This window comes from Rattus rattus, chromosome 7 (genome assembly GCF_011064425.1).
Source record: "Rattus rattus isolate New Zealand chromosome 7, Rrattus_CSIRO_v1, whole genome shotgun sequence".
NCBI lineage: Eukaryota > Metazoa > Chordata > Mammalia > Rodentia > Muridae > Rattus > Rattus rattus.
In genome coordinates this window covers 58,651,646-58,674,327 of record NC_046160.1, presented here as the reverse complement: position 1 = coordinate 58,674,327, position 22,682 = coordinate 58,651,646, and the positions used below count along the sequence as shown (strand labels likewise).

General features: G+C 43.3%; 1 protein-coding gene across 2 annotated transcripts in view; it reads left to right on the top strand.

Moving 5' to 3' along the window:
* The first annotated feature begins 1,326 nt into the window (after positions 1 to 1,326).
* Positions 1,327 to 22,682, top strand: part of Stxbp6 (syntaxin binding protein 6) — a 210,853-nt gene continuing 189,497 nt past the window's right edge. The window contains exon 1 of one of the 2 annotated variants that reach the window (XM_032907697.1): positions 1,327 to 1,575. The gene's annotated coding sequence lies outside the window, so the exon portion shown is untranslated. The remainder of the gene's footprint in view (positions 1,576 to 22,682) is intronic. The other variant, XM_032907696.1, reaches the window with a different exon arrangement.

The window sequence follows — 22,682 nt, the reverse complement described above, 5'->3', positions numbered from 1 at the left end:
GGTTTCTTTTGTTTTTTTTTTTCCTCCAGCGTCTCAGCTGGTTTCATCAGATTCTACCAAATAAAGGGCAGACATCATAGACTAGCAATTAGGACCTCAGATCCCACCTTGCTCCGATTCTCTTAATGTACGAAATCTTGCAGCATTTTCTTCAGCATAGGAGGTCAGGCCAGAATGAGTAGGACAAGAAATAGAAGGGTTGGCCAAAGAACTCGGTAATCAAAGGAAAGTTTTAATGCAATAGGACATGGAAAGAAATTAATGCACAAATAGATAATAAAAATATAAAAATTTTAAATAAAGTCAGGACAGGTACTATGGGGATTTCCTTTTGTTTCAGAACATAATATGCCTTTGAGGGACTCTAACAGTTGGACTGAGTCTAGTTTACCTTGCAGTGACCTCCTGCTCAGGTGCTCATACTTCTGAAGCGTCCTCAAAGTTTGTTCTCAAAGCCACTTTCCGCATTAGTTAACTCTGAATGCTCCAGCGTTTATCACTAGCTCGCTTCTGTCAGGAAAACCTATTTCCCCTTGCACTTTCAAGGCAGTCTGAATCATCCTGGATCCTTTCCAGCACCCCCCTAAGCCACCGTGGGCAGGCACTCAGCACCTCTCCACAAAACTCCTTGGTTAAGATTGGCTGAGCAGCCACTGGACCCAGCAGTGGGTTTTTGGTGTAGACTCTAGTTTGTTTGTTTGTTTGTTTTTCTTCCTTTCTTTGTTTTTGTTTTCCTCATGGCAAGATTCAATAAGCGGGATATTTTGCACGAAAAAAAGCTATGTGTTAGCCACTTATTTATTTATAAAATAAAATCCAGTAAAACCAGGTCTGATTTTCACGATAGTTGTGGGCGCTTAGAGCAGGGCAGCTGCTCAGCCTGCGAAGCTTCTCTCAAGCTGGCTTCCTCCTTCCCGCTTCACTCATTAACTGGGCTTGCCAGGCCCCATTAGCTCTTGGATTTTGTCACCCGAATTTTTGCGACTGAATAAAACCCCACCTGCTGGGCCCACATTCCCGTAGCACGTTGTCTTTCCGAACACTTGCTTGCAAAAGCTCCCAGAAGCAGCCTACCTTTCCAGTCCACAAACTTCCCACGACCCATGGGACTCTCACTGCCTTGTGTTTGCTAACCCGTGCCCTACGAGCTCAACCTCACTTATCCCTTGAGCTCCCGGCCTGCGGCGGGGCCCGGAGCCCTGGGCTACCGATCTTTGCCCCGGGCCAGGTCGCGGTGGCTCGCTCACAGCAGCACTGGGCATGCTCACAGGCAGCGGCGGGGGCAGATTGGTTTTGCTAGCTCGCACTCGGCAGCAGCGGGCCAGCGCGAGGCTGCAGCTGGAGCTCTGGCGCCCGGAGTTGGAGTTGCCAGGAGTTTCCCCGACCCCTCCCTCCTCGCGCAGAGCAGCAGGAGCCCGCCCGGGAGCGGCGAGCCGCGACCAGCCAGCAGCCGAGTCGAGCCAGCTTTAGTCTGCAGCCCCGATCTCCACGCGGGGCAGCCGCGGGGGAGCACTGTCTTCGGTTGGGACGCGTGCCGCGCACTAGGCACCGCCCGAGCACGAGCCAGGCTGCACGGTAGGTTCCTGGCGTGGGGAGGCCAGGCCACCCGGGGTACAGTTGTAGCTACCGCGTAGGCTGCCGGCTGGGATGCGCGCCGCGGGGCTTGCGGAGAGGGTAGGCGCGCAGAGAGTCGCGCGGGCAAGTTGGAGGGCGGCAGGGGAGCGGGCGTACTCCCGGCACAGCTGCTTTGTGCGCGCGAAGAGGGATCTGGATCGCTGATTCTCCCCACAACCCGGGACCAGGAGTGGGAGCAACGTTGGCCAGAACCTAGCAGGTCAGAATTCGGTGAGAAAGTTGGTGGTGGAGCCTTTAGGTCCGCACTGCCAGCTCGGCAGAACGGCACCCCAGTGGGTCGCAGCGCCCCTAGCCAGAGCTCTCTCCGCTGAAATCAACGAATCACCCCATCTATGAATGCTGGCATCTTCTAGGAAGATCATTGCTGCCCAAACTGAGGCCGGTACTTCTTACGGGGGTTACTTTCCGGTCTCCATAGCTTTTGCCCCTTCCCCTGACCTAAGAAGTGGTCAGGGGCTCGACCAGGGCCTCCCTTGGGGCTCCAAATTCTCTTTAAGAGCGCGCCAGAATCCAGCTCATCCATATGGCGAGTCAGAGAGGCCAGAGTAGATGGATGGCTTGCGTTGTCTTTCTGACTTTCCCCAGGTTTACATTATCACAGACCCCAGGACTCAAAGGTCAGTTAGAGAGTTTAGAATGGCACACCGTTCTTTAGGAGGAATACATGTGAGTTTGTTTGCCTTGGACTTCGTAACAACCCTCTCCTGTTTCTATCATTCTTAAACCCGGACTTTGTGGGAAGGAACAGGGCAGAGGAATGTTTTCTTCATTTCATCGTCTCCTGAGGTCTTCTGGGAGACTCCAAGGCCCTGAGACCGGCAGTATGCATATTGCAAGGATGTGGAGGATGTCCATGTTCCTCCTGGTTCCTCGTCTCTCCCTCCCCCTTCTTGTTTTGAGTTTTAGGGTTGTACCTACACTGGGTTAGCACTGTCCTAACAGGGTGGGGTGTTGGGGAAGGTGGAGGGAAAGGGTTGAGGTGTGTGGAGGAGTTTCAGCCCAGGCTGTGAGTGGTTGTTTGCCTTGCCTAGGAGGCTGCTATGGGAAGAAGTCCAGAATAATTATGCAGGCTAGAAATACACTTCTCACTCTTTTTTCTTTCTTCTTCCTTTTCTCCTCCCCCCTTCTCCCTTTCTTTCATCTCTTGGCCAAACACCTCAGTTGTTGGGTATGTGTGCTAAGTTTTTAAAGGAGAACAAGGAGAACTCACTCTGACTAAGTGCTAGTATTTTAGGACGTCACCATTTCTGCCCAGTTTTTCTCTTGGGGATTGTACATCTGGGGGAGGTTTTCAGATGTAGGGATTCCATGGTGTGGCTATACTACACAGGTTCTGAGTCAGACAGACCTGAGCTCACGTTTTCCCTGATGGACAGCTTACTTGCCACATTCAACTTCAGCTTTTGTTTGTGTCGTTTTGTTCTTCTAACAAGTGGGAGATGATGGCCACCCTATCTCCGTTTCTGTTGTGAGGCGTGAGTGACATTACAGAGGTGAAGAGGGCTAAGAAAACACGAAGCAGCATCTAGGCCTTAGACTTTGTCTCTGTGCACTGTGCCCAGTTTTAAAACCTGTTTATTCTCGATTCTAACAAACAACTAAGTCTCCCGTGACTGTGCAATCTTCCCTACAAGGTTCAGTTGCTGAGATGGGTGGAAGCAGCCATTTACACACACCTGCAGAGCTTCTCTTGATTTTATGGGTGGGAAGTCCCTCTTTTCTGTCTGAGGGAGGCAGTGTGGTATAATGGAGGAGACCTGGGGACCTGCCCTAGCACCGGTTCACATTCCCGGGCCGCAGAACTGTCTGTGTCAGCAAGGCTTCTTTTGTGATCCTCGGATGATGAAGAAATCAGCAAGTCCTGGGCTGGAGCTCTGACTTCGCTTTTCATAGTGACCTTGAACTAAGGACTCAACTCCTCAATGATGAAATCAGTCTGTGAGATTAAAAACCATCTTAAATGGCAAGGACAGGAGAGATTACATGCCACCCAGTTAACAAGGATTTAATGAGGCTCCCGAGCTTCCCCAGAAATACACCCTGAGCTTAGAGCAGAGATTTCCAAATATGAGCATTGGTTCTTGCTAACTCATGAGTTGCTGGCGTCCACGCCCACTCTCTGATTCTCTAGGTTTCGAGCAGAGGTGAGGCAGTTTGTATTGCTAACTAGTTTCAGATGGAACTAAGGCTGCTCCCAGGCCATCCCTATGTGGAATCACTAATTTGTATAGGAGGAGAAAGAGAGATAAGGGCTGCTCCAGATTAGTTCTTAGAAGTGGAGACAGAGTTTCTTTCAGGAAGATTTGGGAGCTGCTTGAAGCACTTTGAACTCATTGCCTGGTTTTAATGATTCTAGTCAATTTTCAAATGAATAATTTTACAAAGAGATAAGATTGTTCTTTCTTACTGTCTGTACTTAGTCTCCAGTCTGTAGAGACTTGGGAGACGTGGTGATCATGCTTTAGTAGAGAGAGATTGTGGTCCTCAGACAGGTGTGCTGGATGCCGACTTGACACGAACTAAAGTTACCTGAGAAGACAGATGGAAGGAGTTACTTCTATTGTCCTCTAGGCAAATCTGTGGGACATTCTCTTGCTTATGCTTGATGTGGGAGGGCACAGCCCACTGTGGGTGGTGGCACCGTGTGTAGGTGGTCCTGCCTCCTTTAAACAAGTTGAGCAAGCCATGGTGAGAAGCCAGTGAGCAGTGTGCCTCCGTGTATCCTGCTTGAGTTCCTGCCTTGACTTCTTTCAGTGATGAACAGTGATCAGGACTTGTAAACCAAATAACCCTTTCTTCTGCAAGTTGCTTTCGGTCATGATGTTTATCACAACCAAAGAACAAGCTAATACAACTAAAACAAACTGTACAAAGTCCAACAAGTATTCTGTTTCCTGCTTGAGGCTCTTGGACATTTGTGGAAAGTTTGCACACAGACTTGAAGGTTGAAACTGTGTGGTTATGGGACAGCAGGTCTGAAAGCACATTTAAGAAGAATGTTTTTTCTTTTTTAAGAAATGTTTTCTTTGAATAGACACGTTACTTTGGCCTTTTGGATATGTGACTCCAGTTGACCCATGGTGATCAGACTTAGCCAAAGCCTTTTATGCATTCTGGGTGATGGTGGCCTTGGCAGTGACCTATGGCATTCAGCGGCAACTACACATTATCAGCAGGGTGCCTGGGGTGAATTAGCGTTTAGCATTGTTTAGAGTCAACCAATCTTTTCCTTGTTGTCCACACTACTGATTGACCTGTGCAGAGAGATCTTACTATGACATGCTATGACCTGGATCATGGTCTTGTGTTTTAACTACTTTGCATGAGAGAGGCACTAGGAGCCTGCCTGAGACATGAGGGCTCCTGAGGAAGAATAATGTTTATATAACGAGCACCCAAATCTGGACATATGAGGTCAGTCAGCACTTTCACTACTTCTTATGTTGCTATGCTAAATGGCATCCGGCCTCACACAGGAGAGCGTTATCTTAGCTTTCCATTTGTGCTTTGTTTTAGCATTAAAATGATTAACAGTGGGGGAAACTTATCAGTAAATCAGGAGCCTATTCAAAAACTCAAGTGTACCACTTAGTATTTTAGTAGGTAACACTGAAGGCCTAAGCCTGCCTTCCTGACTGCAATCAACGCTTGGTCAAGGAACAGTTGTCATTCTTAAGATTCAGTAGCTCCTTCAGATGTTTTCTCCCACTTAGCACGAGAAGGAACACTTCTGCTTTAAAACTCCTCCCCATAACCTGATGTGTACATTTTGGGTGTTACCCTTACTTCTGCTGCTGTGTAGCGCGCCCTTGCCCCCTTCATGTGTGAGTAGTCCTTTTCTTGTCACTGTTGTTTACTTTTCTCAGCAGCAACTCCCTGGTGTCTTTGTTCCGTTAATAAGTCTATTGTAAGACAATCATTATCGTATGTCATTTCTCTGTGGTTGTCACTGTTAGTATTGAGTAACAGAGAGTCAAAGTCCAGAAGTGCCATTCTCAGCCTTCCTGAGAGTGCTCTTAAACAAAAAGTATGGGTTATACTGCAGTAGCTCAATTTAAAAAATACATTTGTTTGTTTTTCATTTCAACATTTTCCAGTTTGAGAAAAACTAGGTAGCTTAACACTATGAGCCTGTGTATACTTTTTCCCTTTTCTTTTTTCTTTTCTTTTCCTCTTTATCTATCTATCTATCTATCTATCTATCTATCTATCTATCTATCTATCATCTATTTATCATCTATCTATCTATCATCTATTTATCATCTATTTATCTATCTACCTACCTATCTATCTATCTATCTATCTATCTCCTGCTATTAAGAGTGTCTGCTAGTGAGTGACATTAGAAAACAAAGCAAACATACTTTGTTAGCCCTATATAAACTGATTCCTTCTTATTGCTGTCCAGCTGGTAGAATTGAGCAGCAATTGGATTAACTCAGCAGTTCTGAATGTGCTGGGAAAATGATGTTGGGGTGGATGTTAATAAGTGTGTTCTTGTCAAGGACAAATCAGTTTGGGGAGCAGCACCTATTACTTTCCTCTCATACAGAGACTCTAAACCTGTACACTATCATGTCAAAGAAACAGAGCTGTGCTCCACTGAATACTGTTGACAAATACTCATTCATAATTATTCAAGTCAGAATTTCCCAGAACGCAACATTGTTGAAGTTGTTTGTGTATCTTTGGGAATGACTTACTAAGTTAGGATATGCCAACCATTCTAATATGATCTCTAATACCATTATGGATGAAATGGTTTGTTAGGGGCAATTTCTGGGTATGGATTGTATAGTGAACTCTGTAAGGGACGGCTGGTTTGTATTGCAGAGGAAGAATTGTAAGCTGTGGCTAGGAAAGTCTCCATGAAGGGGCAGAGATGCCCTAGTGAGAATAGTGGAGCCCTACTCCTGCAGACGCAGAGCACTTTATGATACCAAAGGAATGTGGGCACTAGCAGTCGTGTCTGTGTAGATGATTTTCAAGGCACACAAGACAAAAAGAGATGGTGCCTTGATCAGAGTGAGCTGAAGAGATTCTATGGTGCTAGTCCAAAAGCCAGTGGTATGCGTTCTCAAGTCTTAAGATTACAGAGAGGTTCTGACAATGGAAGGAAAGATGTTTGTGGGTAGGAGGAGGCACAGCACTCAGGGATTTCTGAGGGGAGAACTGGTTCATCGAGGAAGAGTAGAGTTACTGACAGACCAAAGTCATTCTTGCACAGTGGAACTCCTGTAACAAACAGTTCCATTGAAGAATGCTGGATAATGAGAAGGACTTTCCAGGAAGAGGCTTCCTCACTGCAGTTTCAAAAATAGCAAGAAAGAAGAACTCTTGCAATAAGATGACGACAAATAAGAGGCAACCCAACTTCAGAGTAGAAAGGGGATTTGCATAGCTATTTCTTTGAAGGAGAATGTGAAAATTTGCTCAGTGCCATTAGTCAGCAAGGAAATGTCAATTCAGACCATAAAGAGCTAGACTTCCCATCAATCAGGGTGGCCGTGATGGAAAAGACATGTATGACGTATTGGTAGAAGGCTAAATTCAGGCAGTTAAATACTGGCTACATAAAGAAGAGTCCCTCTCCCAAGGGATTCCCCAGGGAAGGGAAAGCATGTCAGAACCCTCCTCCATCAACTCGTGGATAAACGAAACATAGTCTATCCACCTGATGTAAAACCACTTAGCCAGAAAGGGGAATTCATGCTACAATATGAATGAGCCTTGAGCCTACTGAATGAAGAAAAGCAGGACACAAGAGTCACATGGTGCGTGATTCCATCATGAATCCTCCAGAAGAGAAAAGCCAGGGTATTGGAAATGAGAGGGTAAAACAGGAAGTGACTTTGGGGTTTCTTTTGGGGGTGATGTAATGTTTTGGAAGCAAGTGGTGGTGGTTACATAACTCTTGACAACTATTGCATTGCATACTTTAAATGGGTCCTCTTTTTTTTTTAAATAGTATATGAGTTACAGCTCAATAAAAAATAAAAGTGTATGGCGGGCTGAGAGTTTTAAAAGTGGCCTAAACAGCCACTAATAGTTTCAGGTCAGCTTCTGAAAAAAACAAAACAAAACAAAACACATCTGGCATATTCATTTCTCCTTGTCTGTGGGTGCTCTAAAGTTCTTTGTGAATTTTTATTACCCCCTTCCTTCCCCCTGAGTTGAAAGGGTTTTGCCCCTTCACCCCTGAATGGTCAGGGCCTTGTGGTCTTCAGATCCCAGGGTTTTTATTAGATTCCCCTTCTGAAATAAATTCCATAATTGGGCTTCCTGATCCCAAGCCGGCAGAGGTCTGATGCCTGGCAGCTTATGCTGAGCTTCTCCCTTTGGATCTGACTGTGGTAGACACTTAGTGTCATTTACTGCTTCCTGGAATTCTCTCAAGATTGCCCTCTCCGTGGTACATCTAACTGTATTCAGACCTCCATGTGCTGATTGTTATTGTGTGAGCATCAGTGTGTCTGGGCCAAGAGTCCTGACACTAAATAATGTTTAAGGGCAGTTGGCCTGTGGGTGGGGACATTCTTCTCCCTCTCCTGGTGCGGAGTAGCAGTGCTCAGCCACATACTGGATGTGCCTGGGGATCGTGTTTGAATGCTGCCTCCCTGTCAGCAGCTGCTCTGGCACTTGAGATTCTGCCGTTCTAACCAACCTGGGCTTGATACAGACGCTGTTCTCCCCCGTGTGTCACCCTGAGAGTGAAGCTGATACACTGCAGAGAAGGCAGCTTTGGCATGAGGCAGAGCTGAATGTGAGGTGGGGCCCCACCACATGTTTGCTCTGGGACCTTGGCAAGTTAATTACCACATGGACCAGTTTTCTTTCCACATCAGGCTGAGACTGAGCTCACAAAACCATGCTGAGCATAATGTCTCAGAATAGCAATGGCTGTTTGCCTCTTCCTTTCCCCCAAGCGCCCAGAATTCCATGGTGAAAGCAAAGTCCAAACAAAACAAACTTATGTATATGAAAGAGCAAGGGTTTTAGCTTGTGTCCGTGGGTTGCTATGGAGAATGATAGACGAGATTAAATCGTAGTCCTCAGGGAAGACTTTTCTGTTAATATTACCATTGTTTTGGTGAGGTTTCTATGTTACACTCGAGTGAGTCTGGGTCATTTTAAGTCATGGGGACTAGTCTGGTCTACTTTTTGTGCATAGTCTTTTGCTGACCAGAAGGCCACCACTGAACTGTCAGTTGGTGCCACAGTTCCTTGGAAACGTAGAATCTGCCCATCCTTGTCTAGCTGGCTTCTGCCTTTCTTACTGACGTTAATCTCTGATGCAAGTAAGACAAGCTGAAGGGTGGAAAATGCACAAAGCTTTGCAACCCTGGTAGCAATTTCTAGGGGTTAAGATCACAAATACTTGCTTCCTGGTGGCCTTGAGAAAAATCTGGCAACTTTGCTGCCTTTGAATCTGTCAACTATGGGTAGGTAGATGGAATTAGGTTACTTGGGAGGAACTGAAGAGGAGGGGGAACTATAGCTTAGCAGTGACCATGGTTCTCCTACCTGGAGTCTGTGCTGGGTGCTGTCTCCACTTCCTGTAATGGTTAATTGACTGGATGTAATTTCTTCTGGCGGCCCACATGGGGTAACCCCAACAATTACCAGGTGAACTGGTGACTGTTGATTTTTGTTCTGTTTCTGTCATCTTTATTATGTGTAACAGAAGAGAATAATAGGAAAGTATGCTTGTATTTCAATTTACAGAGCCTTCTTGCTTTCTTTTAGGAAACAAGGCATATATCTAGTCTTTAAGACAAAGCAGTCTAGTCACTCATCGGTAAGTCTAATCAGTTTCCAGTTGTCACAGCCTGAGAGTCACTGCTTTTGTGAGGATGATAAATGGATCCCGTGGCACAGTGTCACACACTCTCGTTTGACTCTTGCAAGTGGGAAGTATCTGATTTCTGGGGCAGGTGATGTGTGTGCTCAAGTCTCTTTCCATAACTATTGATATCGTGGCTGGTCTGGCAGGGCACAAATCTTCGAGGCTTTATTTTTAGACTGCTTTGAAAGTGGTGCCTCACACAATCTAAGGTGAAAGGCTCGAAGTACCTAGTGATTGTGAAGTCAATATTATCCTTGAAGAATTTAATCTACCCTATGATTAAATAGCAGTGAGGAAGCTGTCCCGCTGCTGAGGGGTGTTTCTGAAGTCAGTCCTTTTAAAATTAAATCTGTAGACAACTATAACAGTAATTAAAAAACAAAAAACAACCTCTACTTTGATGCTAGGATGTTGTGCTTACGTAAGGATCTCAGGGCTAATAATGAGACTCTTTCCTCCCATCCCCCGCCCCCCCGGGAAGTGAAAATATATATCGATTTCTGATATTGCCAGTCCCACAATGGTCTACCTTGTACTTTCTTTTCTTTTCTTTCTTTCTTTTTTTTTTATGTAGTTTGTTTGTATCCCTGCAGATACTGTGCACACCTGGTAGATTGGAAAGAATCGATAGTAGTGTCGAGCCAGACAGCTTCTTCCTCTGGGATTCCTATTCACTGTCTAGTCTATTAATGCTTCTGTCAGTGTTGCTTTTATTGTGTAACACTTGCCCACAGATTATATACTACATGGCTTTGAGTACTTCACAGTTGATGCCCCTTACAATACACAGCAAGAACTTAGAAGTTTGTAGAAACACAGCATACTTCTGTATCCTGTGCCTTTTGTTTTGCATTTATTTTCATAGACAAGTAACATCATAGGTATCTATTGTGTAGACCATGTTTTGATAATAGCAGTGAGGAAGCTGTTCCACTGCTGAGTGTGCATTGGGGAATGGCTAAGCCTAGCTCATGATGCGTCACTGTGTGAAAACAACTGAAAACTCTTCAGCAGCTTTCAAGTATACAGCACATCTGTCATCTTGTTGTTCAATTAATCTCTTCAACTTTTGTCTCCTAACTGAAAATTTGTATCTTTTGCCCAACATTTTCCATATCCCCTCACTCTAGCCCTTTGTAACCACGGTTATACCTTGTACTTCTAGGAGTTTGAAAGTCTGGCTTAACTCTTGGTGTCGCTTGTGGGGATTTATCTATGTTGTATGTGCTACAGTAGTTTATTAATTTTCATTGGTAGGTATATTCCTTTGCATGAATAGACAGTAACTGTGTGTGATGTACATTTGAATGGTTTTCAGCGCTCGTAAGAGTAATGCTGCCGTGAACATTTATATCTGTCTTGGTGATCATGGTTTGCATTTCTGATTACGCACATGTACACATAGACACTGCCGATTCCTAAGGCATTGTGCTGGCTAGTTTTATGCCAATTTGGTGTAAACTGGAGTTATCTGAAAAGAGGGAACCTCAACTGAGAAAATGACTTCCTAAGATCTAGATGTAGGGCATTTTCTTCATTAGTGATTGGTGGGGGTGGGCCTAAGCCATTGTGGGTGGTGCCATCCCTGGGCTGGTGGTCCTGGCTTCTATAGAAAGGAAGCTGAGCAAGCCAGTGGGGAACAAGCCAGTAAGAAGTATCCCTTCATGGCCTCTGCATCAGCTTCTGCCTCCAGATTCCTACTGTGACTTCCTTCAGTGGTGGATGACAGTATAGAAGCCACGCTCTCCCCAGCTTGCTTTTGGTCATGGTGTTTGATCAGAGCAATAGAAACACTAATCAAAACAAGTTGGGACCAGGATAGTTGGGTATTTCTGTGACAGACCTATTGTTTGGGGGGGGGGCGGGTTATGGAAGGATTTTGGCATTTTGAGCTAGAAAAACCGTTGAGTGTTGAGAGTTGAGTGAGCTGTTCTGTAGGAACTTGGAAGATAAGAATGTTGAGCAGTTTAGATAACAAAGGCCTGGCTTGTAAAGTTTCAGAGGGAAAGAAGCAAAGACTTTTTGTGTGATGAATCTGTGGTGTCGGGTCAGCTGTAGCTGAACCATTGGCTGTGACTAACAAGAGATCAGAACCATTAAAGTAAAACCTTTGCTTTACTGGGACAGTAGATGCTGGTCAGCTGGAGTTGAAGGATAGATAGGCTGTGATTAAAAGGAGACTAGCATCATTAAGATGAAATTTCCTGGGAAGTGTTTTCTCAGAGTCAGCACATGTAAGTTGTGATCCAGAAGTGGCCGATGTTGTACCTCGTGCTAGCAGCTGAACTTGGTAGAGTGTGTCACACATGTGGTATTAATTTTGAAGGCGTGAAGGGGTCACGGAAAACAGCTGTGGCCAGCTGTGGCAGAGCGGGAGTCCCTGAAGAAAGCCAAGGAGCTATTGGTGAAAGTGAGGTCCCGTTACAGCAGAGACTACAGCATTTTGGAGATGCCAATACTGTGGGAGGAGCAGCAGCAGTGGTGGAGTGGAGCCACCTGGAGCCTAGGAGACCAGCTGCATGTGCTGCAGAGGGCGGAGCCAAAAAAGTGACACAAGGCCTTTGGAGGAGCCCAGGAGATCCTGAGTGAATCCCAGATAATTGTAAATTGAGTTATTTACCCTTTCAGAGTTTGGTGTTGCTTTGTTCATATTGCGATTGGTGGGCCCTGCTTCATTCCTCTTGTAAGATACTATTTAATTTACTTTTGAACTATGGGTTCATAGGAACCCATAGTTGAAAGACTTTGGATTTTAAAAGCTTAGGATTTTAAGTGATACTGACTGTTTAAAAAAGACTGAATTTTCAAGTATTTGAATTAAAGACTGTGGGGCTTTTAAAATTTGGATTTTTGTTTTATTGTTTTGTTGCTATTAATGTGTGATTTGAGGAAGAACAAGGCAGAAAAGGTTATAGCTTTGCTTGTTTGTGGGTCAGCTTGGCAAGGGATCAATGGAGATGGCTAGTTTCCTGTCAACTTGACCCGAACTGGAGTTATCTGAAAGCAGGGAACTTCAATTGAGAAAATGCCTGGATAAGATCTGTCTGTAGGCCATTTTCTTATAGTGATTGAAGAGGAGGGCCCAGCACATGGTGGATGGTGCTATTTCCAGGCTGGTGGTCCTGGGTGCTATAGGAAAGCAGGCTGAGTAAGCCATGAGGAGCAAGCCAGCAAGCAGCACGCCTCCATGATTTGTTTGGTTTGCTCTGTTTGAGTTCCTATCCTGACTTCCTTTAGTGAAGTATTCTTGACTACTATGGAAGTATAAGCCAAATAAACCCTTTCCTCCCCACTTGTTTTTGTCCGTGGTGTGTGATCACAGCAATAGAAACTCTGACCAAGAAACACATGAACAGTTTTCTGTTCTAATGATTTGTACTTTATTAGGCTTGAGTTTAAGTTCCGTAATCTTACCAACATTTAGTTTGATAAGTTATTTTGATTTAGTCATCCTGCTGTCTGTACAGGACTTTATCATTATGGTATTAAATTACATCTTTCTTGTTACTATTTGATGCCTAATAAGTTTATATGTGTGTATTCGCAATTGGATATCTTCTGTGGAGTACCTGATGAGGCTTCTCGAAGCTTCGTGCTTACTTTTCAGTGTGCACCCCTCAGGTACCCAGCAAATTACTGAGAACAACGTCAGCATGAGAATTCAATACTTATATTCCAGGGAAGTAACACCAAGCCTTTAATCCATGAATGTTTCGGGGACACTTAAAATGCATTTTTCCCTTTGTTATTCTTGCTTTTGATTTGGAGATAGAGTTTTGCTGTGTATTTCAAGATAGGGTTAAACTACTAACCCTTCCACTTCAGCTTCCTATGTCTAGGGATTACTGATGCCTGCCACCATGCTCCTCCCATTGAGGAACATTTAAACTCCGGGCTGTGATACTGTTGTCCTATGACAAACGATAAAGAAATTATGAAAAACCTTCTATAATCAAATAGCTATGGTGAAATCTGTCCTTGCCCTGTTCTGTAGAGCCACAGGATTAGGGCGGGGCTGTCTGGTGAGAAGCATCCTCCTGGTACTCTGGCTTCAGGACAAACTAACTGACTATTGCCGGACAGGATTCCTCAGGCCCTGTTGTTTGTATATGATCTCCAAGGCCTTTCCATGTACTGTCAGACATGTCTGGAATCCTTATTTATACCTGCTCAAAACTGGCCAATACTACTCAGAAAATGCTTCATCAATGTCCCTGTTGAAAACTAAGTTCTATGTAGAAAATAGTATTTTCCTATATGGATATTTATATAAAAGCTGGCCACTGAGTCAGGTTCTAATCCTTTAGTGATTATTCACTACTGATCTTGAAAGCAAACTGCCCATTTCTCTGCCCCAGGATAGGGTGGGTTAATGTTTGTGCTGTGGAGTAAAGACTTGCAGACACTAGTACTGTAAAGAATGTTTCGGATCACTTGCTTTCTTATTGACAGTCAGCTGCCTTGTGATAAGAGAATGCACGTGACTGTTGCAGAGGGTGGCTCTCACCATTCCTGTCCTCTGGAGAGTAAGGTCTGGCTGGAATCCTGTAGAAAAGGAGAGAAGTCACCTGCTTTCAGCTGCTTCCTGGGAGCTCAGTCGCCCGCAGAGAGCCTTTGGAGGCTCCTCAGTAGCCAGTCAGGAAAGCCTTGAAGTTCTTTTCTCTGCCGCAACTTTAATATCAGTAGCCTGGCTTCTCAGAGGTGACATGTGCATTACCAGACACTCACCCTTTCTGTAACAATTGGGACTTTATTCCACTCACGTCCCATGAATAGAGCAAGGCACATGAAAGACAAAATGTGAAGACATTTTTATGAAAACTTATCCCAGAAGGGTACTGGCTGTCCTGCAGCTGCCTCTGAAGACCAGACTTCCCTCAAACTCAGGGGTTCTCCTGTCTCTCCCATGCTGGATCGAAGGATCTTCCACCATCACCTGACTAAGAGGTTTGTTTTCATCATTTAACTCCTGTAGAGGATCCTAGAGGGGCAGCAGGGTGGGTGTGGCTAACGCATAGCGGTCTTGTCCCCTGTGGCTGTGAATACCTGGCGTGGCATGTAAAGTACTTCCTTTAGTATCACTTTATCGTACACGTGTGTAGATGTGTACACGGCAGAACTGGAATGGCTAGCAGATGGCTCAACTGCTTACTTATCTCCTGCCAAGAGAGAAATGTGCAAGTAGCGTTTCGTATTTTGAATTTTACACTGCACCGAGGAAACCCAGGATATATATTGTGGCAGGTATAGTAAGGCCCTCCCAAATCCTTATTCTCTCAGAGACGTAGGTCCCATTGATGGTCTTGGATGAGTACAGTAAACTCTGCTTCTCTGTAGATTCACTATGTCAACCTTATCGTGCAGTTCTCTACAATTCTCTGACAAGGGATGAATCGCTTGGTTTGACATTGAGGACCTCATTTCAGTCAGTCTAATATTAATTACAGATAGGTGTTCAGGGCATTCTATGGATTCCTTGATTTTTTTTTTTTTTTCCGGAGCTGGGGACTGAACCCAGGGCCTTGCGCTTCCTAGGCAAGCGCTCTAACCACTGAGCTAAATCCCCAACCCCCTATGGATTCCTTGAATTCTCTTACTTATATACTCACTTTAAAAAAATGGAAAAGAAGACACAAAGTTTGTCCTTTTGTTCTTGGTTCACAAAGCTATCTAGGGTGACTGCTGAATCTCTTGACCACTGTAATGAGTAGTGAGCAACTGCAGGCTGTTGTCACAATCTGCCACTGTCGCCCGGGGAGCTGCCTATCAAGAGAGATCAGACACCTATCAATAGGAACTACATCTTGAAGAGAAACACCCACATTTTCTTTTTTTCTTTTTTCTTTTTCTTTTATTCGATATTTTTTATTTACATTTCAAATGTTATCCCCTTTCCCAGTTTCCCCTCCAGAAACCATTATCCCATCTCCCTTCTCCCTGCTTCTATAAGGGTGCCCTCCCCCCACATACTCCCTCCTATTTCACTTCCCTGACATTCTCCTACACTGGGGCATTGAGCCTTGACAGGACCAAGGTCCTCTCCTCCCATTGTCACTTGACCAGGCTGCACCATATAGGCCACAGGTCCATCCCTGTGTACTCTTGTGATGAACATTCACATTTTAAATAAGCTCAGCTTAGGTAAGGCATAGGAGAATGAATCATGGCAGTTACTGAGAAGAAACAGATTTTTTTCCACAAGTCTTCCATTGACATTTGAACCCGTGTGTGTGTGTGTGTGTGTGTGTGTGTGTGTGTGTGTGTGTGTGTGTGTGAGAGAGAGGAGAGAGAGAGAGAGAGAGAGAGAGAGAGAGAGAGAGAGAGAGAGAGAGAAGATAGTTGGTTTCATTTAGATTGGAGGAGTGTCTATAGAAAGACGCCAGGTATGCTTGGTGGGAAGAGGCAATCATTATGCCACTTAGTATAGTTGGAGAAAATTCCTGTACTTGGAGCCCAACCCCAACGACATTTAAGCATAGAGAGATGTGCTATGAATCTCAGGAAACATCCAAATGCAATTTGAACCTCTAGAACTTAATCTCTGTTTTTCTATTCATACCATGTTCAACCTTTTTCCATCCGTAAGACAAATCTAATAACAGCATCCTTAGTTGTCTGCCAGGGTTAAATTTGAAAATCTATAAAATATGAAAGGCTTTACCTGAATTAAAGGTGATCTTTAATTACACTTCTTCCTCCCTTGTGGTCATCCCTAGCACTGGTGGGCACTGTCACTAAGTGAGCACAGACCCCATGATGACAATGGACTCTTGATAAATAAGGCCTATTTCTTAGATGAATAAATTAGCTCATTAGTTTCTTTTTTCTTTCTTGCTTGGTTTCTTTCTTGGCCCAAATTCAATAAATATTCTCTTTTATACTTATGAATATGTATCCCTTGTTACTTCTCCTTCTGCCAATGAGTGAGTGCATGAGTTTTGATTCACGTGACTCTGAAGACTGAAGATGAGTGAAAGGCTCAGGTTATGTTATTTAATATCGAAATTAGTTTAGACGTCAGATCCTGGCTTCCTCAAAGCAAGTTTCAACCCCAGAGTTGACTGTGTGCTGAGAACCTTGATTCTCAGTAGGTTAAAGAGGCTTTGTGAGAATGGAGGAGAGGACAGTCTCAGCGTGGCGCGTCACGGTGCCTCTGCCTTCTTAGGGTTCATGACCTTGTGATGTGCTTACTCCGCTGTGGGTCTGTTATCTACGTGTGCCACTGGTAAGTGTGTGTATTCCTCTCTTTATTCAACCAAAGATGAGCAAGTCCTTGTTTTGTGCATTTAGGACATACAGGACCAAAATAGCATACCGTCTGAGAGCTGAATGTGAGAAAAACTTTTATCATTCATTAAGATAACTGAAGGTAATTTACTGGCCTCCATCTTTTTCTTTTGTTTTAAAAGTATTAATTAAAAAAAAAAAAACACCTAACAGGGAATTAGTTTCTTTCTCCAAAAGATCTAGTTTGTGACTATCTCATATACATTTTTTTTTTCAGAAAAATTTCTTTGCATTTAATTAAATGCTTTAGTTTTCTCTTCTTCCTGACTGTTGGCTTTCTACTTAAATCTTTTTTTTTTCCAGTGAAGAATCTCACAGCTGCATAGTTTAACCATGACTCTACTTGAACCTAGGACTCACAGTGAATTTGTAGAATTTTCAAATATTTTTAAGTTTCTTTTATAGTCTGGTTTTCAGTCATAGCCATTTTCTGAGATACTGTTTCTTTATTTTTTAGGAACCAAAGCTTTAATTGGTTCTGTATTAGAAGGAAATTAAGCAATGATTCTGTCTCATAACATTAAAATGTATTGCTCTGTGAATAAGGTGGTGCATGTACTTGGGAGGCAGAGCCATGCCAAGCTCTGTGAATTCAGAGCGTTGTCTGCATAGCAAGTTCGAGGCTAGCCAGAGTTCCATGGTGAGGCTCTGTTCAAAAACAAAACAAGAATTTATAGCTCTATAAATATCTTTTATTATTGGGAATATAAAATGTATGTCTGAATAATTTGGAGTGTCCAGTATTTTATGTCTAGACAGGTTACTATTTTCCCAGGAAGAGATTCAGTTTATGACTTTACAGCATATGGCTCTGTGTCAGTTGTTTTGCTCTTTATGAGTTCTTGTACTTGGGACTCTTTACTCTGAATTTGTATAGAGTGTGTCCAACTATCATGTAGGGTGCCAGGAATTTCATAACAATTGGGGACAGTTTTATACTTTCCTTTGTTAGAAGTAAAAAGACATTGTATACCAAGGAGATAGCACTTTTTCCTTCGAGGAGGAGATGAGAGACCCTGCATGAGGTACAGATGGACCCTTGGTCTTCTAGAAAGCACAAGCATTGTAGCTCTAAGTCTTCAGAGGATGGCTGAGAGCCTGCTGACTCTCTTGTGCTCTGTTATTGTGGTGGATACTGAAGCTGTAGGCAATGAGACGTGATTGTGCTCTTTCTCTAAAATCTCTGCTCCTTTGCCCTGCTAATCACATTTTGCTTCCTGTACTGTTCTCCTGGATGAAGAGCATTTGCATGAATAGTACCTTGTCCAAAGGGTCATCAGGTTAGTCTCCTAGAAAGGCAAGAGGCTAGTTATCTGAGTTCACAGGGTTTGTGGTAAGAATAGGAAGGAGAGAGGAGAGTTGTAAATTTTGTGGGGAAGAAGTGGTCAGACTTTCCCGTGCCCCCTTCGCCCATTCAACTGCCATAGACCTTGCCTTCCCAATCCTGTGGGGCAAGGTGACTTTGATCAGGCATCTGTGGACTGAGACTGGGGCTATCCGCCTTAGTGTCTCCAGCTAAGTGGTCTTTTTGTTTATTATTGTGGTCTTCCCACAGTATCTTCTGACACTATTCAGAAGTCCTTGAAATAACCTCCTTCATCCATCTTTGGTCCATCCTGAGGTCTCGTCAAGGGCTCACAATCTCTTTGAAATCATTTGTGAAACATCTATTGTGAAAATCGAATTTCCACTCCAGGCAGCAGTGACCTGTATTGCTCCTGTGCCATGCAGCTCATCCTCACGTATAACTATTTGCTTACGTGTCCAGACTGAAAACTTGGGAAATAAGATGGTAACTTGTACATTGCGGCTTTCAGCACTCATGTCATACCTTGGGTAGAGGGGGTTGGGTGGGAATAGTATACTGAAGGGACAAAGAAAATACACTTTTAGCATAGACAAGGGAGTTGTTTTTGCCTCATGCTTCCTGAAAACGATGTATAGCAGAGTATAGAATTGTGTGTTATGGAGAATGAGTGTGAGACATGCCATTCTTTTTCAGAGTAGAAACTAAATGGGTGACAAGAGGTGACATCATAGCTACTTGGGATCTTTTCTGAAGCAGCAAATTTCTTACATGTAGAAAGGAATAATAGCTTTGTGAGACAGACAGGTTATGATTAATGTGAGGATTAACTGAGATTTTCAAGGTAATAAGCTCCCCGCCTCGCATTCAATGATGTCTCTCTGGAGGAAATCATAGATAGCTATTAATGCTATTGGCCTCTAGTGTGTGATCAAATCAGATGACTCCTGCTGTAAAGACCCAAGACAACATTTTCCTCATCTCATAAATAAAAATCCTTAAATTCTCTGGTAACCACAGAGTGGGTGCCCAGGTGTTAAGATTTATCCCAAACAAAGACACCCATTCTCTCCCCCCTTCCTCCTAATATAGTGTTGCTATTGGAAAGGAAAGTATCTGCTGCTCTCCCGGACAGGCTTTACTCCTGCCCTCCCCTGGCTCTAATTTGCCACATGAGGTATTACACGGGAGACTTTCTGGTTGTTTCAGAGAACATAGACTGACATAAGCTGTACCTGTACATTTCTGATTTTGTTTTGATATGGAAATAAGTCCAGTTGATCTGGGACAGCTTCCTGTTGGCTTAAGGATGCTCTTGTTTCTATGCATATATTTCTTTGCTCCTTTAATGGGAGACATATTTTAGAAGCAGTGATAGGAGTCAGTTTCTAACAATATTGCGTGTGTGTGTGTGTGTGTGTGTGTGTGTGTGTGTGTGTGTGTGTGTGCGCGCACGTGTGTATTCAGCCAGTCACTCTTTCATTTCTGGGCCATGTGTCACTGTTTCCCTCTCCTGATCCTTTAATGGGAAGTCCTAGCATTTTCTTAATTTTTTCTAATGTTCTATGAAGTTAATGAAATTGCCAGTGGTTATAAGAGTCTGGACATAACTCTGAATCTTGTCTTCACAGTGCACTTTTGGCTCATCTCTTAACTAAGACAGGTTATAACCTGTCTATTGGTACTTGAGTGTGTGCTACTTTTATTTGTATCTAAATATAGGGCCTATTCTGCTGCAACAGATTTTTGAGCAAAGGGGAGAAGGGATATATGAAAAACTGTGTACATGGAAAAAATAATAGAGATTCACGATGATGATCCTGATTTCTAAGTCCAAAAGGCTCTGAGAGTCCTTAGAACCCACTAGTCAAATGTGATTTGAATGACAGAGAACCCTTCATTTATCTCCTTTAGTGGGATCATATGTGTATTTGGTGCAAGCTATGTGTTTGATCCTGGGATGCTGATCTTGACCCTTCTGAGAACATAAGGGTTGCCCATCGTATTACCTTTCTAAAATGCCAACAATTATGAATTCTAAAACACAACTAGACTCGTAGGGTTGGAGTAAAGATGTATACCTACCATATTTTAACTAGAACCATTAAGTCCTTTCCTTATTTGACAGCCTTCCTCCCATTACTTGGTGCTGTGCAAATATGGATCATCCTTGCCTGTCATTCAGGGAACATCTATTGAGCTGCCATACTTTGGACCTGAACCTAGGTGTGGCAACTACTAAGACTAAGCCTTTGCCTTTCCTTGGATTGCAGGAGCTCAGAGTCACAGGATAATGTGGAAGATGCTTTAAAAGCCACCTGTGGAGTCCCGAGTTTGAAAGGGCAATCAGCCTGAAATCCTATCAAGAATTCAGAAGCTAATTGTGGAAGAGAGTATGATTGGGGAGCAACTGGATGTTTGTTGCAGTTGAAAAGTAAACCTGGAGATAGGATACAGAGGAGCCAGTTTCTGCAGGTTCACCCTTCAGTAATAAGGCGTCTCTGAGCCTGGTTAGACTCACATTTTAGGAGAGTTCTCTGACTTCATCATAAGAGACTATCAGAGGAAGCCATTGCAGCATCCAGGGATCAATAGAGAGACTTTAAATTGTCTTCAGCTTCGGGGTTTCAACATAGTCTTCTCTTCATCTAGTTTCTTTTGTAGTCACCTTGCAGGGTGGGTAATAAATGAGGATGCAGCCTCTGAGACCTCCCTTTCCTTAGGTCACATCTGCAAACTGGATGGAATGGGTCTTAAATTCAACAATCTTTGGTCATGATGTAAAAAGGTTTAAAGTAAGAGCTAAGAATGTTTAAAGGCCTTCTACCACCTGTCTGTCTTTTATACCCTTTGATGGGACCACAGACTCCCCCAAACCCCATTTAACTTTCATATGCCTTTGGTATATGCCAGATTTACAATAGGCATCACCAAAAGCTTGCTAGCCTGTTTCTTAGTCAGCATCCTCACGTCATCGCAGGGCTAAGAAAGGGGAAATTTATCAAAAACAGTTCTCTTATTATCATTGCCACGTTTCTCATGTGCTCCTGTTGAACAACGTTGGCATCCAGAACACTGCTCAAGGAGTGAGTAGAGTCCAAAATGGAAACAAATTTATATATAAGGAAATTTGTCCCATGAATCAAGGCTGTCTTACTCAGATCTAATGCAGTAAGTTTCATGGCTTTTGCAAGAGTTCTTTTTTTTTCCTTTTAATGAGTCTAGCGTGTTAAAATCAAAGGCCCCTTACTCAGAATGATGATGAGGATTGAGCTTACACATCTGACTTGCATTATGTTGTGCAGTAACTAGGCCTAAATTGGTACCTTTCCGAATGGGGATTTCTGAAATAAAGGAACGTAAAAGGCATTAAAGGATCCTGTTTATTTATTACAGAAGACATTTCAGTTTGATTAGAGGCCCAACAATGATTCTTCATAAATAACAATTGCTTTGGGGATTGCATTAAAAATAGTCAGATGTGAGTTTTTGTGTTAACCTGTGTCCTACTGAGTTAGCAGTGAGGTTAGTAATGTAGTGGCTGTCTGACACACCTGTCAGTACACTAATGGCAGCCCGCTTACAGCAGCAGTATTCTGGGACTGCCTAGGAGAAAAAGGAAAACTTCTGTTATTCATTTCCTTTACTTTATTAAAAACAATTTATTTTTTATCTTATGTATAGTGATATTTTGCTTGCATGCATGTCTGATGAAGTCAGATCCCCTGGAACTGGAGTTACAGATAGTTCCGAGCTGTCATCTGGGTGCTGGAAATTGAACCCATACTTGAGTCATTTGGGTCCTAATCTAAGGGGTCCAAAAATCTGCGAAATATTGATATATTTATAGTAAAAAATTTCTACTTGATATTATACTTAGTAAGAAACAATCTTTCCAAGTTGAAACATTAGTTAGTAATTATGATACAAAAGAATCTTTTCATGGTCCTGATTTATAATCTCCAGTGTTCTTATTGAGGTCCTAAATGCTTTGGGGAGGATTGTGATAACCAGTACTCAGGTTGGGATCCAATGATGACTCCCTGTTTAACCTCTTTTCCAGAGGTAATGTAATACTCCAGTAACAAGCTGTCCCCTTGCATTCCTCTGTCATCTGTAGTAAGAGTTCTGAGGCAGGGACTTCTTTAGGTAGGTGATGATGTGGGTTGGTCAGAAGGTCATGAGTTTTATTTTGGATAGATTAAATTGGAGACGAATTCGAGGCATCCAAGTAAAGATGTTGAGTAGGCGTTGAATTTGTGAGTCAGAAATAAAATCAAAATGTGGCATTTTCATGTAGAGATGGTGGATGAAGATTCAGTATTGGGTGAGATCACCTAGGAAACAAGAAACACTATAGGGGGAGGTTGACAAGCCTCCTTCATCCAGCAAACCTGTTTAATTTTGAGTGTGGAATGTTTTAAAATATTTGAATGAGTTTCTGCAGTGTGTGTTTATAGTTTTTTTGGCTGCCCAGAATATGTTTTCTCTGTTGTTAGCAGCAAATGTTCTTTCGAGCCAGTCTTTGTCCTCTGGTTTCAGGCTCTGGACTTTAGACAAAGTTTTGGCTTTGGTTCCAAATGAAGTAGGTGACGCAGGGAGGATGAC